Genomic DNA, 17,641 nt, shown 5'->3' with positions numbered 1-17,641 from the left:
AGACTCCCTGACTAGGCTTCCCCTTTACCTTTTCATGGTGGTTCTCCAGGAATGGGCCCCGGCAGCGCTGGAGACCTGACTAGGTGTGCAGTGTGCCCCAACCAACCTCCTGTGGCAGAAATGGAGTAGAACCAGCCACTGGTTTCCAACAGCCCCGAGAGTGGTGGGGGCACACACTCAAATCAGAGGAAGACTGCTGAGGGTGCAGCAGTGCCAGGAGCAGGGGCGGTCACTCTAGGTATAATTTTCTAGGGAAGGGGACTGAGTCTGGGTGTGGCGTGGCTGGTTACCCTGTGTGTCCATTTTTATCAACTCACACTAAGTGAGTTCTTCACCTGCTCTGTTATCATCCAACAGATACTGGTATCCGTGGTCTGAACCCTTGTTGAGAATGTATGAAGAAGAAGAATGGAAAGAAAGGAAAAGAAGGGAATGGAAGGCAAAAGGAGTGAAAGGGAGGGGAGGGGGAGAGGGGAAAGGAGAGAAAGGGAAACAATGAAAGGAGCATAATTTGTCTCCAGGCCACACAGCCTAAGACAGAAAAGTGGGACGCCTCTCCACAGTCCCTCATCGGGCTAGGCGTCCTTCCAGCCACTCCTCCCAGGTGCAGCAACCCACTGCCCCCTGGCACAGGGGTTCAGGACAGCCCTCCACCCCTGAAGACGTTCTCATGCCTGCTTCTGTTAATGTGTGTTTCTGCTTAACTCCTACAGCTTCCTCAATTTAACCTGAGAGTGGGAGCCAACCCAATGTTGATCTGCCATTTTGTAATCAACCTTGGGGATTCAAAGACCCTGAGACCTAGTTTTCTTAATAATTTACCTTTGGCCTTTTGAAACAGACTTACAATTTACATACTTCTGCTTTGTTTTTTAATTGATGTTATTTTTAGAGCAATTTTAAGTCCAAAGCAAAATGGAGAAGATACCGAGATTTCTTTTATTGCCCACACAAGCACAGCCTCCTCCTCCTCCACTATCAACAACCCACACCGAGTGGCACATGTGTTACCACCAGTGACTCTACACGGATGCATCAGACCGTCCCAAGGTCCTAGCTTAGACCGGGGCCCAGCCTGGTGGGGCCTGCTACGGGCTTCCACACATCTACAGTGGTGGGTGGCCACCATGGCCGTATCAAATGAGTGGTTTGATTGGCTTGAAAATCCCCTGCACTCTACCTACACATGCTTCCCTCTCCAGACGCCTATCAACTTCTGATCTTTTTACTCTCTCCTTCAGTTGCCTTTTCTAGTATGTCATGTAAGTGGTTGCGGTCACACAGTATGTGCATTTTCAGAGTGGCCTCTTTCGTGCAGTAATGTGTACTTCAGTTTCCTTCATGCCTTTTCATGGCCTGACAGCTCATCTTTCTAAACCATGGAATAATATTCCATTATCAGGATGTTTATCCTTCCACACACCTGCTGAAAGGCATGGTGACGGCCTCCAAGCTTGGGTGATTAGAAATAAAGCTGCTCTCAACATCTGTGATCAGGTTTTGGTGTGGGCATGATTTTTTGACTCATCTTGATAAACACCAGGCTGTGTGACTACTTAATTGTACGGCTAGAGTAAAGAGCCTGCCGATGCTTTCCGACAAGACTGCACCATCCTGCCGCCCCAGCAGCATTAAATGAGAGTTCCCGGGGCTCCATGTCCTCTCCAGCATTTGGTGTCGTCATTATTTTGGATTTCTGCCACTGGAGGGGGTGTGTACTGGTATCCCATGCTAATCTGTAACCCACGACTGATAGATGATGCTGAACAACTTTTAATGTGCTCATCTGTCATCTGTATATTTGCTTTGGTGAAGTGTCTGTTCTACTTTTTTTTTATTTTATGAAAAATAAATTTCCTAATCAAATAATAAGAGCATAACACTTATTATACATTGTGTATTATTACACCATGTATCATTATCTTCAAAGTGTTTACTCAGAGTACACAACAGAAACCAAAATGATTCTTACAAAAAAAAAGAAACAGATTATAACACAAATCTTTCTTTTCAACAAACTAAGGTAAATTAGTAGCATAAAAGAAACCAGTTAGCATATATATATGTATTAGAATATTTTAAACAATAGAATTTGTAATTTGGGGAAGTGTTTGAACTTCTCCCTACTTCCTACTTATCTTGCCTCTATTTTGCTCTTTGTTTGTATACATTAAGAAACCGTGTGTTATTTGAGCTTGTGTGTCTGACTTACTTTGCTTAACGTTCGGTTCTCAAGTTGCATCCATTTATCTACGAGTGTCTCAAGCTCATCTTTCTTTATGGCAGAGCTGTGATTCACTGTGTGTAAATACCACATTGCCCTTATCCATTCTTCTGTTGATGAACACACAGAATTTTTAAGATCTACCTCTTACAAAGTTGCTGCTATAAACATGAGTGTGCATGTATCCCTGTAATAGGATAATTTTAACTGTTTTGGAAAGCTACTCAGGAGAGAGCAAATGGAACCTCTTTCAGTTTTTCTGAGGACTCTCCACACTGATTTCCACAGTAGTTTTACTAGTTCACATTCTCGCTAACAACGTAGTAGAGTTCCTTTTCTCATGCATCCTTGATAGCATTTGTTACTATTAGATTTTTTAATGACAGCTATTCTTTTGAGGGTAAGATGGTGTGTCAGCATGGTTTTAATCTGCATTTCTCTGACGGCCAGTGATCGTGAGCATTTTCCATGTGTTCATTGGCCATTTATACTACTATGCTTTTTATTCTACCAATTATGATTTTTACAGCAAATTCTATAACAATATTTATGGATAGAAGGTTACAGTGTTTCTTTTTTGGCATTTCTTTTAGATCAATTTTCTCAAAAACTAAAATTACAAGCTTATTTGATAACACTAAAAATAAATGGACATAAATATTTGGCAAGGAACTAGTAGTCCAGTTGTTTATTACCCTTACAGCTTCTGAACTGGCATTAAATACCAACCGTATTAATTTGTAGAGTTGGAGACTGTGTTTTTACTCTTCCCTCTTGAGGAAAAAGTAAAACCTCAACCTACAACCTGCTCTGCTTTTTCAGCATCACAAACTACAAGCCGCCAGATGCAACTGCAATTAACAGATGCAACTTCTCACAAGCACTTTGTGCTCACTGTCCCTCCTGTGCTCTCAGCTATCCCATCTTCCTGACATAAACACCTCTAGCTTTTAGGTCAGTTTTTCTTTACAAAAACAAAATCAAGGGTAAATCCCTATCTTCTTAATTTTACATTAAAGCCCCATTTTTGCCAAACGCATTAAGAACATGCTCTAAAAAGAGCAAAATGAAAGCAGATAATAGGAGGTAGGGAGATAGGAGGGGGGCGACAGAGGGAGGAGACGGGAGAAAGGGCTGTGGTGTGTCCTTAACGTGCAGTGACTCTGCACAAGGAGTGTGAACGTCAGATCCGCAGACTAACAAACATCCTTAAGGATCATAAATAATGGAAATAAACATTTTAATGACAAGATTTTCAGGAAAATAAAACATTTAAATAATCACCGATTATAAAACATGCTATGATTTCTTTTAACAAAAAATAGGAATACACAAAATTCCAATTTTACTGACAATTAAAACATGTCAAAGTATATCCCACACATGAAAAATAGATAAACTGGACTTCATTAAAACCTTTGATGACACTATCAAGAGAGTAAAAAAATAACTCGTAGAATGGGAGAAAATATTTGCAAACCACATAGTGATATGGTCCTTAGTGCTGGCATATAGAAAGCCTACTATGTTATATCTCCAGAAGATGTAAAGTACCTGGAACCATAAAGAACAGTTGCAACTCCACATCAGCAAAACAAACAACTCAATTTTAGAAAAGGCAAACAACTTGAATAGACATTTCTCCCAGGGTTTACAAATGGCCAAGAAACCAACGAAGATGTTCACTGTCATTAGTTATTAGGGAAATGCAAATAAAAACCACAATGATGTATTACTTTACAACCACTAGAGAGGCTACAACTCGAAGTAAATGGGAAAAATAAGTGTTGGCAAGGATGTGAAGAAATTAGAGCACTCAGGATTGCAGGTGGGAATTTACAGTGGTGTGGCTGCTGTGGGGATGTCTGGTAGTTCCCCAACAAGCTGGACACAGGATTACAAAAGGATCCAAACATCCCATTCCTAGATGTATACCCCAAGAACCCAGACAAAAACGGCACATACGTGTTTATAAACACTTTATTCACACTAGCCAAAAGGTAGAAACAACCCAACAGCACTCATCAGCAGATAAATGGATAAACAAAATGTGACAGGTCCATGCAGTGGAAACTGCTCATCTGTGAAAAGGAATGAATACCAGCAGCAGCCGGGATGAGCCTCAGAAACACACTAAGTGCAGGAATCAGACACCAAGGTCACAGAGTGTGTGATCCACGTGTGTGAAAGACGCAGAACAGGAAACCTGACAGGGGCAGAAAATAAATTAGCAAATTCCAAGGGCTGCGGTTAGGGGTGAATGGAGTGGCTGGTTATGGATATCCCACTTTTAAGTGGGGTGGCATGGCCTTAGTAGTGGTGAAGGTTGAACAGCATCGTGTGTGTGCCCAATTCCATGGAACAGCTGAGTGCTGTAGGAGGGTCGGCCTACCCGCCATCTATCTATCTGTCTATCTATCTTCTGTCTATATACACAAAATACATTTTGTGAATATATATTGGTATACTAATATGTTATACTAATATATTAGTGGATATACTAATATATATTCACAAAAATGACAGTAAGTGCTTTTGAAAACATGATTTAAATTTATTTTATGAGGTCAATTTTATTTCCTAATCTGACGCTTTCACCATGTAAAAATAGAATCTCTCTCTCTCTCTCCCTCTGTGTGTGTGTGTATTTGTGTGTGTGTATTTGTGTATATGTGTGTGTTTCCTGGGAAATGAGAAATGAACCCAGGGCCTTCACAGTCAGCTCCATACCCAGCCTTGTTTTATTTCTTATTCTGAGACAGGGTCTCACTAAGTCAGTAAGTTGCCAGGCTGGATGGAACTTGATCTTCCTGCCCCAGCTTCCCAGCATGCTGGGATTACAGGTGTGGGCCACCACACACCTCTGGTGTTGTAAGCTTTCTTTGTGGTTAGGGAGGGAGCATTTCTCACTTCCATATGTTCTTAAAGAGTTTAATTTTGGCGAATTGGTTGGAAGATGTACTGCTTTTTCATTTCTTTTCATTTAATTTGGCCTTCATGGATGCTAAAACTTATAATTCAAGGTATGTGATAGTCTCATCATAAATGCATTTAGAGACATATTTATCTGGGTTCTACTGATTATTTTCCAATAAACCTTTCTGTTTGTCTTGCCTCTGAGTAGCTACATTGAAGATAATGATACACGGTGTAATAACTAGTGTTATTTTCTTATTATTTGAGTGTGTGATTTTTATTTTTTCATAAATAAAAAAATTAAAAATCTAGGTTATTTTTTACTTTCCCATTCAAATCAACAAATGTGCCTCTCAGTAGGCTCTTGTAATACCTGCATCTAGCACTTCTAGACTCCTTTATATTTTCATTTACATTAATTTTCAAAATAATCTTTGTTGGGTACTTACTTTCTCTTCCAAAAATAAATCAATTTTCATATGCTAGTTTCTACCACAAGTTTGACCGAATTTGGGTTCTTCATAAAGGTTTTTTTTAATTCTCTGAGGAAAATCAAATGAGTTCTCTCAAATACATTGCATAAATGTATCCAGGTTTATTGATAATATTACTACTATGATGATTAACGTTATGTCTCTTTGATGACATAAGCACAAGCATGTCTGTGAGAGCATTTCCAGAGATCAGCTGTAGCATCGTCAGACCCAAGGAAGGGAGTTACCCTCACAAAAGTGTGCGGGCATCACTCCATCCGTTGAGGGTCTGGAAGAAGAAAAAGAGGAAGGACAGAGCTGTGTGCATGCTCTCTCTGTTCTTGATGTGGGATAGTCTTTGTCTCCTTCTGGACACCGTACTCTGAACTGTACCCCCAAGACTCCTGGCTGTCTAGGCTGCGAAGAGCAGACCCTGGGGCCTTTCAGTCTCTCTATTCTCATGAGTCAGTTGACTGACCTCCAATAAACCTCTATCTGTACAGGTGTCTATTGGTTCTGTCCCTCTGGAGTGTGTGGACTACTACAATTACAAATAAATAGTAATGTGGTAGTCAATAAATAGAGAACCTCGCCAGGAAGATGAGTCACTCAAGACTTCTGATTCGCGGTGTTCTTCACCGTTTAGTGGCCTGGCTTCAGATGTGCGCACAAAACAGCTGTAAAATGCTTAAACATATCCCACAGCTTGCAGATTTTCAGCTACACACAGTGGTATCTTTCCATCTTGTGACAGACACACGCCTGTTCTTCGACAACCCCAAAACACTCATTTGCATTAATAGATCAAATTCTGTCTTGTCTGTGGTAAGCATTTAGGGGTTTTTTTTTTCAATTGTTTTCTGAAAACCTCATTCTGATGAAGAACATTACGCATGCACACACTGATTTCCTTACATCAGGAGTGATCTCTGCGTGCTTTCCTCGAAATTACAAGCAAAAGCTACGATTTCTACAGCTTGATTCATACTCATAGCAATGCTGACTGCCCGCCCAGCATCTCCCTTGATTCCCTGAGCTCTATGGCCTCTGAGATTTGACAGTCATGTCTCATAATTTATTTTAATATTCAGCTTTTATCTTCTACTGAACTTAGATTGTTTTGCACTTAGTGATCTTTTGTATTTCTCTTGTGAGTTGTACAATTGAATCCTTGGTCAATTTTTGCCATTTCCTTTTTACTAATTTGTAAGAGGCCGTCACATAATAAAATTGTAATCATTCTTTCCTCTTTATTGCAAATATTATCTGAAGATACCATTTGTATTTAAACAATTGTCTTCTTTCTTAAAAATACTTTTCAAAATGATATAAAAATAGAGATAACTATATAGGGACCCTCACATAGATATTTCCTGTTTTCAACAGTTATCAGATGCTACCAAGCTGGCTCCCACTCTAAAATGCCCTTTCTGTGTGTTATTGCTGTCATAAGCAAAATTCATTTCCCCACAAGTACTGGGGTACACGTCTGTCATGTACCATTTTCCCAACTTAGCCACCTTCAATGCTAGGACAATGTCACATTAAGACCCTTTTGTAGATATTGTTCTATTTCAAAATCATTCAACACCACCGATGGTCTCTTTCCTGACTCTCTTCCTGGAGAATTTAATCAGAAAAATTCTATCCATTTATTTTTTGAAAGTTCTTGAGCATATTTCTATAGCATTTATGATTCCCTCTTCACACAGTTTTTTTCCTCTTCCAGCAGTTTTCCCCAAATTCTTCACGTTTTGGTTTTTGAACACCAGACATTGACAGGCTTTGAACCCGAAGTCAGTTGTAATCCTTATTCACACCACCTATTTCCAGTGTAACTGGCAGCGCCTGCTGAGATCTCAAGTTCATCCTGCTCATTTTCCATGGTGTAAGCATTTACATAGGCATCTGGGGAAGTTGCGGGTTTTCCCCAAAGTATTTCCCATTTACCAAAATGGCCCAACTCACAGCAGCGCTCAGGAGTTCCCCCAGATCAATACGCTTATTTTCGTCCCCATTAACTCATCTTCATTAAATCTCCCTCTGCCCATGCCGCAAGCCGCCTTCCCCGAATGCTGATCTGCACCAGGTGCCTGTCTTCTTTTACTCAGGAGGACTTTCCCAGGAAAACCATGCCCCTAGCAAGACACGTAACACTCCTCTGCGATGGCACTGCAAAGGTCAGCTGGATGTCTATGTCCTATTGATGCTTCAGGTTAGGAGAATTTGGGACTTCTTCAGCACTATTCATGCAACCCTGAAGTCAAACCGTGCAGGCCTAGCCACAGGGGTTCAGCCACTGCGGGCTAGGAAGTGACAGACTGAGTAGTTGGGGCCCTGTGTGTGTGACGGTGTAATGAGTTTGGACTCGTTTGGGGCCAGTGAGCCCTCAGAGCTTGACCCTACTTGGAGCAGGGTGGTGTGGACAAGCTCAGAGGTAGGGTTCCCCTACTGACAAGAGGGCAAGTACTGGCAAAGCTCTCCCCCAAGTGCTACTTTCGGTTCTCCGCTAGCCTTGTGGTGACACATGGCCAAGACTGAGCTTAGTTGCAGAATCCCTGTAAGGTGGTACCTAGGAACATTTTGGCAACCACTGTCATCTTGTGAACGGGGACCCCACAGCTTGGGAGGGTGACCTCAGTGGTCTTCTTGAGCCTGGAGGGAAAATCATGGGCCACAACAGTCTTCCGACTCTTCCATCCACCAAGCCAAGCCAAAGCCTCCCTGGCTGGTAGGACTCTCCACCTGCCAAAGCTTCTACCTTCACACAGAAGGCCAGTGTTGCCTCTCTGAAGCATCTCCTGCTCTGTCAGACCCTAAAAATCAACTCGTGTGGGGGGGGGGTAGCCTGCCATTGTTACACTAGTTCCACGGGACTTCACATGTGGCTTGCTCAATTGGAGCTCTCACCAATTGCAATCTGAATTGCTCACTGTGGACAGTGGGAAAGTGGGATTGCATGTGGCCCCGCTGAACGAACTAACATCTTCTTAAACAAAAGGCAGTGGTGAACATGGGGCCAAGCTATAAATGCACTTTGAAAGAGAATAGAACCTTAACCTTGGTGTCCTCGGGAAGCCCCAGTACAAAGCTCTGGTCCCATCCCACCCTTGACCTGACTCTGGCTTAAAGGAGTTGGTCTTTTGTCTGTGAAGACAACAGGATTGGGGTTTTAAGTGAAGAAATAAATAGTAAGTAGTTCTCCAGGTTTTCTGCAGCTATGTCTCATATTTGACAATCTTACACTCCCCGACTTGACAGTCTGCTTTCACTAATCCATATGCATATAAGGTGTATATTACCCCCACGTCTATGAGATTCTCACTTAGCCAACGACATCTGTCTTTGAACTGTCACGAAATGCTAGAATGATTCTTTTTCTTTTGTGGTGTCAATTCCTCTTTCTGTCATTATTAACCTTGTTAAATACCTTCTTCCCTCCCCTTCTGAAAGGCATGAACTGAGCGCAGAGTTTCAAACATACCCCCTTAGCACATCCAGATGGGGGGGAGGGGCACATCTAGCTCTCTACTTAATCAAACATCTACTTTCACTCCATCAACGGGGAGTAGGCCCTTTTGTACGTTTAACAAATTCAAGCAATTTAGCAACTGGGTTAGAGTCTATGTAAAGTACTTCAACAACATGGGAAATGAAGACACTGGTCTTCTGTCTGAGAATTGGTTAATGGAAGACGTGAAGTCTCAAAACGCGCACAACAGTGGGTTCTTACAGCGCTGCCTAATGCACTGCTGGGAAATCCTTGAGAAGTTTCCCACCACGGGGGGAGGCGGGCTGACAGTTTTTGCCTTTGCTGTCAGTTCCACTGTGGGAGGCTCCTAAATTTATTATGCCTGGGAAATCGTTCTCCTGCAAACCTATCCCAAAAGGAGCAAAGAAGCAAGGCAGGCAGCGCAGCTTTCCTCAGGGCTGTTGGTTTCTACTAGAAATGGGCAGAGGCCAACTCTAGGCAACTCCATGGTGATGAGCAAATGCGCTAGTCTACTTTGGCCAAGGAGAAGTAGGGCAAGATTTGGTCCCATCTACCACCCTATGTCAGTCACTTTAACTTAAAAAAATATTGTTCGGAGAATAAAGCAGAACCATCACAGTGGAGTGGCCGTATTTCCCACCAGCAGGAGCATCTCTACTTGATGACATTTCTGCCCAGTAAGCAAAATGCTTGGCATTATCTTTGAGACGATCACTTATCAAACATTAGTTTGGGATCACCCAGAAGCAACTGTATTTCCTTTTTCTAAGAAAAAAGAAAAGGGTCTTCATTTTAGGAGCCTTCTTTATCTCAGTTTCCTCATCCAAAAAGCAAGAATAACATGGCTCTGCTTTCTGGGGAGGAGACGATGGGTGAGTGCATTCTGCTGATCAGCTGAAAAGCTCTGCAAACATAAATCATCCATCTATCGAGTGCTGTACGTGCTGCCACACTGTTGCCAGAGGCATGGGAGCTTTCACGGAAGTCAACGGGAGCTCCAAGAGGGAGAAGAAATATGCACAGGGAGAGGTGGTCCAGCATGTTCCGGCGGTGAAGACGGAGCCCGCCGTGTAGAGGAGGGTTACAGCTAAGTGTCTGATTATCGACCGCTGCACTTGGATTTGCCCTGAGAACTCAGATCCATCAGGTAGTCCAGCTCAAATGATATCAATCATTTGGTACAATGCTCTGTGTCTTACAGGCTTAATGGCATTGGAAGCCAAAGGGCCAAAAGCTGCCCTTTACAGTGGAGTCAGGAGGGCTCATAGGCTGGAGAAGTCAGAGAAAGTTAGAACTGACTTTTGCTCTGCTGAGAATGAACAACCTGATAGTAAGATAATGAAAACAGTGTGTAGACTCTGACCATTAGATGATCCGTAAACACATGTTCCAGCTTAAATGACAAAGTCAGATACCTCGGTTCTACCCCGCACTGTGCTCCGGCTTGTCTTCTTCTGATGGCCGTAGGATGTGCCCCAAGTGTAGTCAGCTGTCTCATGAACCTGCACATGGCCTTATCTTAATTTGCACCCAAGGATGGAATCTTCATGCTGCAAATCTCTTTCTCAACAGTAGCCTCTTCTATCACCTGGAAATCAAAACTCACCCTTCTCCCAAAATGTGGGGTAATTCAGTACAACTTATTGGAACCCCCTGGCCCAGCAGAAAATGTTTATGAGATATAATCATAGAAAATAAAGGGATATTATAATGAGAAGTGAACCCTCCAGCTTAATTGTAAAACACTGTGTAAGCTGAAGAAAATTGTGAATTTGAGCTCTGAAGTGGAAATGAAGTTACCAGTTTCTGAGATGTGTATCACAGAAAATGAGTTCTTTTTCTTCATTAGAAAACATACCTGTAAGTAATAAGACTATCGTAAGCAAATATTAAAAGAACACATTGCATTGGACTGTGGGTAGCTATAGAATACATGATGTCTCTAAATAATTTCTAAATCACCAACTTAGGGAAAACTCTATTTGTTGTCTTACTAAATTATGATCTGTCTTCTTTTCTACAGAAATAAAAGTTTAGTGGACCACTTAGGATATTTGTCTGATGAAACCAGAGCATAATTAGGGTAAGTTGGGTATGACATCAAGGTGCTATATTTTGAAATTATGCTGTTTCTTTTAGGAAAATAAGCAAAAAATGAATAGAATAATGCATAAATCCGGATAGCACAAATTAAGTGGCAACTTTTCTGTGGACTTAGAAGAAAAGACACTTAAAACATTCTTTGCTGAAGCCTTTACCGCTAAGAGAGCATTAATATGTCAAGAAGAAATACTGCAATCTGCACGATCCTGAAGCCCCAGAAGGGACAGGAAGGTGGGAAGAGATGACCCTCCTTCCAATGACAGCACTAGGAAAGCACAACTCTTATGCACATTGGAAGATATATATGCAACTCCTTGCTGTGTTACTGAAACAAAAATAGATTTCTTAGGTTAGAAAATCAGATGAGCCCTTCCAAGTCATGCCATTAAACAGAAGTACCTGTTGATTGTTCTGGACAGTGTTTGAGGCAATGAAGAAACAAAACAGACAAAAAATTCAAATCTCTACTTCTGTGGTGAACACACACGACAAACATTAATTAGATAGCGGGCTCGGAGGTGCCAAGTACTGTGTAGACAGAGGGAAAGGGAAGGGAGGGCATCTCGGAGGGAGGGCAGGTGGGGCAGGAGCAGAGCGACCAGGCAAGGGCTCAGGCTGCAGATATCCAGGAAGCAACCTTCCAGAAGGGCAGCCGGAAGCACAAGGCAGTAGGCAGGTGAGGCGAAAGTGGTTCAGGGACGTGAGCCAGGGCCAAACAGCGGGAGATGGTGGGCAGGGGAGAGAGTCCCCGCTACCCGGAGGCAGCAGGGATCTGGTGGCCAGGCTGGCCTCAGAGGGCCGGGCAGGTGGGGGAGGGCAGCTGAGCGGTAGAGCTCTTGCTTAGCATGCCTGTGGTCCTGGGTGTGACCTCCAGTCCCCCAAAAGGAAAATCAAAACATTGCCAGCGAACGACAGGAGACGGCTGTGATCACTGCTGCAGGCTGAGCAACAGGCCCTCCGGGCGGCACAGCCGGCAAGAGCAAGCCCTGCGCCACAGTGACTCCGAGCCTCTGCCCTCCGCAATGCCCAGGTGCTATTCAAAGAGAGGAGGGAGCTGCAGAACCTCAGCGTTGAGGGGGAAGGTTAGGGATACAGCTGGGACCAAGAGCAGGAGATGCCCACTAGATCTGTGCGCTGTGAAGGCCACTGGAACTGCAGATACACAAGTGGCACCGGCAGAGCCAAGGGGACGCAGAAAACAGACTCTGCGGAGGCCTTCGAGGCACTGACTGCGGAGGGAGGCCTGGCCAGGGCTGCCCCAGGGAGCTCCAGCATTTGGGAAAAGATTAAAAAGGAGCCGTTACAAACAGGAAAACCAGGCGAGTGAGACTCCTGAATGCCCACCTTGCTGGCAGCATCGGGGCCAAAGCAAATGTCTGAGGAAGGTTTTTCGATGACCTTTGAAGCAGGGGCCCCGATTCCCCCGCCTTCGGGCTGACAGCACTCAGAGCTGGGCCCAGGTGAGCGGAGGCAATGGCAGGAGCATCTGCTGTGCGGCCCTCTGCAGCCCGGCGTTTCCGCAGAGCTCCGCCTCCTGTCAGAACAGCAGCTGCCTTAAATCTAAGTACTGACCGGAGCGCGGACTCCCGGTGCCCCACGCATTCGGGGGATCTCAGTTGTGACTCCTCTGAATCATCCCAAACCACCATCATCCCCAGCTCCCACCCTGGCTCTACCAAAAATTGTTTTCCACAAAACAGGTCCATGATACCTCAAGGTGGGGTTTCTCCTCTTGAAGTCCAGCCCTAAATCGATGCTGAGCTGCTGTTTTTGGGACCAGCCACACCTTGCTAGAACCACATGGAGAGCACTGTTCCCAGCTCATCCCCTAAAGAGGAACAAAGCCCAGGTCAGCCCCACTGAGAATCAGTATGAGCGCCTTTCCGCACTGGGCCTCTTCTCTGTCCGGCTCCAAGAATCTTAGTCCACACCTCCAAGCAGGGGAGAGGACAGGACAGGACAGGACAGGAGAGGAGAGGAGAGGAGAGGAGAGGAGAGGACAGGACAGGACAGGACAGGACAGGACAGGACAGGACAGGAGAGAAGAGGAGGGGAGGGGAGGGGAGGGAGGAGAGGAGAGGGGACGGAGGAGGCGCTGTTAGCAGGGCATTCATACCACACTCTCTTCTGACTCCACATCAACTCAGGAAGAAGGGTTTGTTCTCCCCGCCCCGAGGCGGAGGACCTTAGCCATGCTCGTAGCATACTCCCATATGGGGCCAGGAGAAAAGTCAAGACTTCCAGGATCCTTCCTGCTGTAACAGCCCAGCGCTGAAGCTCCTCTCCCTAAATCACCCCGCTTTCTTCACAGCACAGGAAATACGTGCAAACACAAAGAAGGATTTGCTATATTAGTACAGAAATAACTAGCCTAAATTTCTGCAGACTTTAGAGATATGAAAGCTTATTCAGGAAACTTAATCTTTCCTGGACATGCCCATCGGAAACCTTTACTGAGTCCAGTACTACCTAGCTTAAACGCGTGGTCTTAGGAGGAATACAAAATGTAAAAACAGCTGGAGAGAGAGCTTTCCATCTGGTGGGCGGGGAGACGGGTGGTGCTTGAGAAAGCTCAGCTCTCGCCTAGGAAATGGGTAGGAGTACGAGGGTCAGCGGGAAAGAGCTGGCGGGCAAGATTGTGGGGCAGAGCCCAGGGAAGATCACGAGGAGCCATGATGGTTTGAAAAGAGAGGGCAGCATCATGGGTGAAAGGACAGCCCAGGATTGGCATCCTGGCCCGACCACTTCTAAATGGGATTCTTCAAACTACCAAGCCGTGCTTAGTATCCGCCAAGGACCCTGCAAGACACTTCACAGTAGACCTTACACATTCCTGCCATTCTAGTAAATAACACTTATGGACTATACCCATTCTCATTTTCCAGAACAAGAAGCTGAGGTGTGGGGAAGCCTAGCTCCTTGCAGAGAACTGATCCAAACAGCTTGTCTCAAACACGTCCCACCGGCTCGGCTCGCTGTGCAGCCCAGGGACATCACCCTCTCTGAGCTCCAGCGCTGCGCGCAATGGGAGCAGGAACTCCGGCTTTGCTGCATGGTGGGTGAAGCCGAGAAACGCCCCTCATCCAGCTGGGCTCCCGGTGGGGGTGTTGTCACAGCACCCTGGAGGGGTTTCCTGGGCATTCCCACCTGGGTGCAGGGGAAACCACCGCCTGACACCACGTCCTGTCCTCCCTCTTCTGGGAAGCGCCCCAGCTCTGCAACCACAGCCTGTGCCCTCCGCATTCCAAGGGCTTGTGTCGGATTCCTCAGGAAGTCATTGTGCATCTGTGCCTCTAGATGGTGAGCCCTTTAAGAGACAAGACCATGTCTAGCTTTCCTGTGACACTCAGTGTGTCGAACACTGCCTCCAATAACCAAGCCAAGGAACAAACAGCATGCTTGGTGAACAAACGAATGGACATGTGCTCCTGAAGTCTCTATACCTTCAGATGCAGTGTGCCGTCTCTGTCCTGGGCAGGAAAACCAGCCAAGCGTGACCCAAGCTCAAGCTCTTCTTTGATTTGGATCCGCTGAGGTGAGAAGGACATCTACCTTCCCTCTACTCACCCAAAAGTTTCTAACACTCCCCATACGGAAGTCTGCTGTGCACATCCCTCTTCACCAAGCCACTGCATCCGACTCTATTTAGCTTCTGGTCTCTCCTAACCCAATGATACTGATAAAAACTCACCGCTTTTAAAATCTGAGGTACTTTTTTATATGAAGACCAGCAGGAATAAAGTGAAAGAACTGGAGAAGTGGAGAGAACCTGGGTGTCAGCTGTAGCTGATCCGCTGTGTGAGTCAGGTCTGGGTGTGAGAGGCCAGCAGCATGCGTAACTGTCTGTCCAGTGCAGAACTGAACACCACCAGGCAGCAGAGCAGCCCCCAGGTGTGCAGACCGAGGGGCCAGGCGTGCCCTTCCAGCCAGCACCACCGTGCCTCCCCTCTGCCCTGGCTCTGCCTCTCCAGCTGCCGGGGAGAGCTGGGGCTCCAAAGGAACCGGCTTCCAGGGAAGGAGCCCCAGGAAAGGGAGTCAGAACCTGGCCAGGCCAGAAACTGGCAGAAGCGGAAGCTCGCAAGCAGGAAAATTGGGGAAAAGAAACCGAAGGAACAGTTTGTGTTGCCACAGTTTCATCCACGTCCTGGTTTCCTTTTGGTGCTCATGTGCCTTCCCACACGGAACCACACACCTGACTTAGGTTGACATTAGAGAAAGATAACTGGCTTTAAAATATATATACCGAGGACTGAACCGAGCTACATCCCCAGCCCTTTTTGCTTTGTATTTTGAGATAGAATCTCATTAAATCACTAAGTTGCCCAGCTCGGACTCAGACTTGCCATCCTCCTGCCTCAGTCTCCCAGAGTGCTAGGGTTACAAATGGGCATCATCATACCCAGCTATTTAAAAAAAGAAAAAAAAAGAAAGAAAGAAACCATCCTCATGATCTGAAGACATTCTTGCTGTGTCCTAATCACTGGGGGAGAAATGCATGAACACATCACCAGTGCACAAGAAAAATCCAAGCAAAATATACCGACAATAACAACGGCTTTCACACAGGATTTCACTCAGTTTCTCCTAGCTCTATCGTGCCCTTCTGAAGAAGGAGTGCTCTGCCAATGGGAAAGTTACGCTGGGAGAAGTTAAAGTACTCGCTGGAACAAAGCTCTAGACCTGTCCTGTCACTTCAGTCACCCTACATTCCAAAACTCACCCTCTCTTGCATTCCCTCCTAGAGCCACCCTCTCAGTAAGGAGCCTTTGGTTAATCTTTAGGAGGTCTTTATTTTTTTAACAATGCACTTTCAAAAGATTTGGTGACTTAGAAAGTACAGCGGAATGAATTAAACTGTATTTAGCACTCTGTATTTTAACATGCTGAAAATGGCAACCCGTGTAATTATTTTATAAACAAAATAACTGTAGAACAGTATTTTTAAAAGTATCCCCTATGCTTCAAATCCCCAGATACACTTCTGGGATCCAGCATTAGGGGACCTCTCCGGTTTTGTGGAAGCCTCAGAAGCCAGCTGCAACTCCAGTTTCTCCAACACCACCTGCCTGGAGTCAGGGGCGAGGGAAGCAGTGGAACCTGGTGACTCTGACAGGCTGCCCATGCCAGGGGGCACTGCCAGTCGGCAGGATGAAGAGATATTCACCACTTACAAAGCCCTTGGCTGTCAGGCACAGGGCAAGATCTCCCACAGAGGATCTCAACTGACCAGCAACTGCACTAGGAAGCGACATTACTGCCATTAGAAGCGGAAAACCAACTTAGGAGAAACAGCTGAGAGTTCAGGGACCTCGGACAGTACCACACCTTGGGGCTGTCTGGCCCGAGCTTCAGGGATGCCTTTGCACATCTACAGGGACATCCCTGAGGGCTGAGAGGACCTCTGCACCCGTGAGCCAGGGTTGTGACAGGCCCTTCCAAACTGCAGTGTTAGCCTGTGCCTTCCGGGGTTGGCCTCACTGAATGCTGGGCACTCCCGGGCTCGGCGACACGGATTCTTATGGGCAGGGACACTCAGGCGTCTGGAGAACTTGCCCAAGATCACAGAGTGAGAAAGGGACTCGAAGCCGGGCGGTGGGCCTCTTAGTAGTCCGGCCTCCTTTGGCTCTGGCAGCAGCGGTAAACCGGCTTGGGGGAGCAAACTCTGCCAGATGCGCAGAACAGCAGGTGCTGCCGAAGTGGTCCAGCAAAACGTATCCACGCGCCAGCCGGGTTCATGTAGGTAGAAGGGACGCGGCAGCACAGGTAAAGCGGGACGCTGGGGTTCTTGGGCCGGGACCCAGCTCTCCCGGACGGCGCAGCGCTCAGCCCCGCAGCTGCCCCAAGTGAACTTTCTGCCTGCCGTTGCGCATCCCACCTGGAAGGCCTGTGCCTTCCTGTTGCCCACACTGCCTGCCTCTTGGACTCCGGTCCCTTTTCCTTGCGACTGTCCTCCTCCTCCTCCTCCTCGCCGGGCTGCTGTGGCCCTTACTTTGGGCCTCAGTCAGGGGCCGGAGAGTCAGGCCGGTCCCTCCGAGCCCTCCCCTACCGCCCGCGCCCGCCAGGACTGCGGACGGGAGGGCTCCTACTCTGTTGCTGGACGGAGCATCGGAGCCCAGGGGTCCTCGGGGCGCCTCTCTGAGGGGGTGGTCGGCGGGGTGGCGGAGCGGCCCTGGCCCTCAGTGCTTGCACGCGCGCACACACGGCCCGCAGCCCGAGGGCCCCATCCGAGCTCATGCCAAGCCGGTGGGAGGGAAGAGCCGAGCGGTATTCCATTGGCTGCCTGGGAACAGCCAGCGCGCTTTCCACGCTGCGGAGTCTCCTTCCCCACCTCGGGTGGGCACCGGTGCCGTGGGCCCGCCCTGCAGTGACAAGGGGCCCGGGCCGGGCGCGGGCGGGCGGCGGGGACAGCGCTTCCCAGCGTCCGGGCCCGGC

Source organism: Chinchilla lanigera, unplaced genomic scaffold (assembly GCF_000276665.1).
Source record: "Chinchilla lanigera isolate Chin_1 unplaced genomic scaffold, ChiLan1.0 scaffold00055, whole genome shotgun sequence".
Taxonomy (NCBI): Eukaryota; Metazoa; Chordata; class Mammalia; order Rodentia; family Chinchillidae; genus Chinchilla; species Chinchilla lanigera.
Note: the sequence above shows the minus strand (reverse complement) of the source record.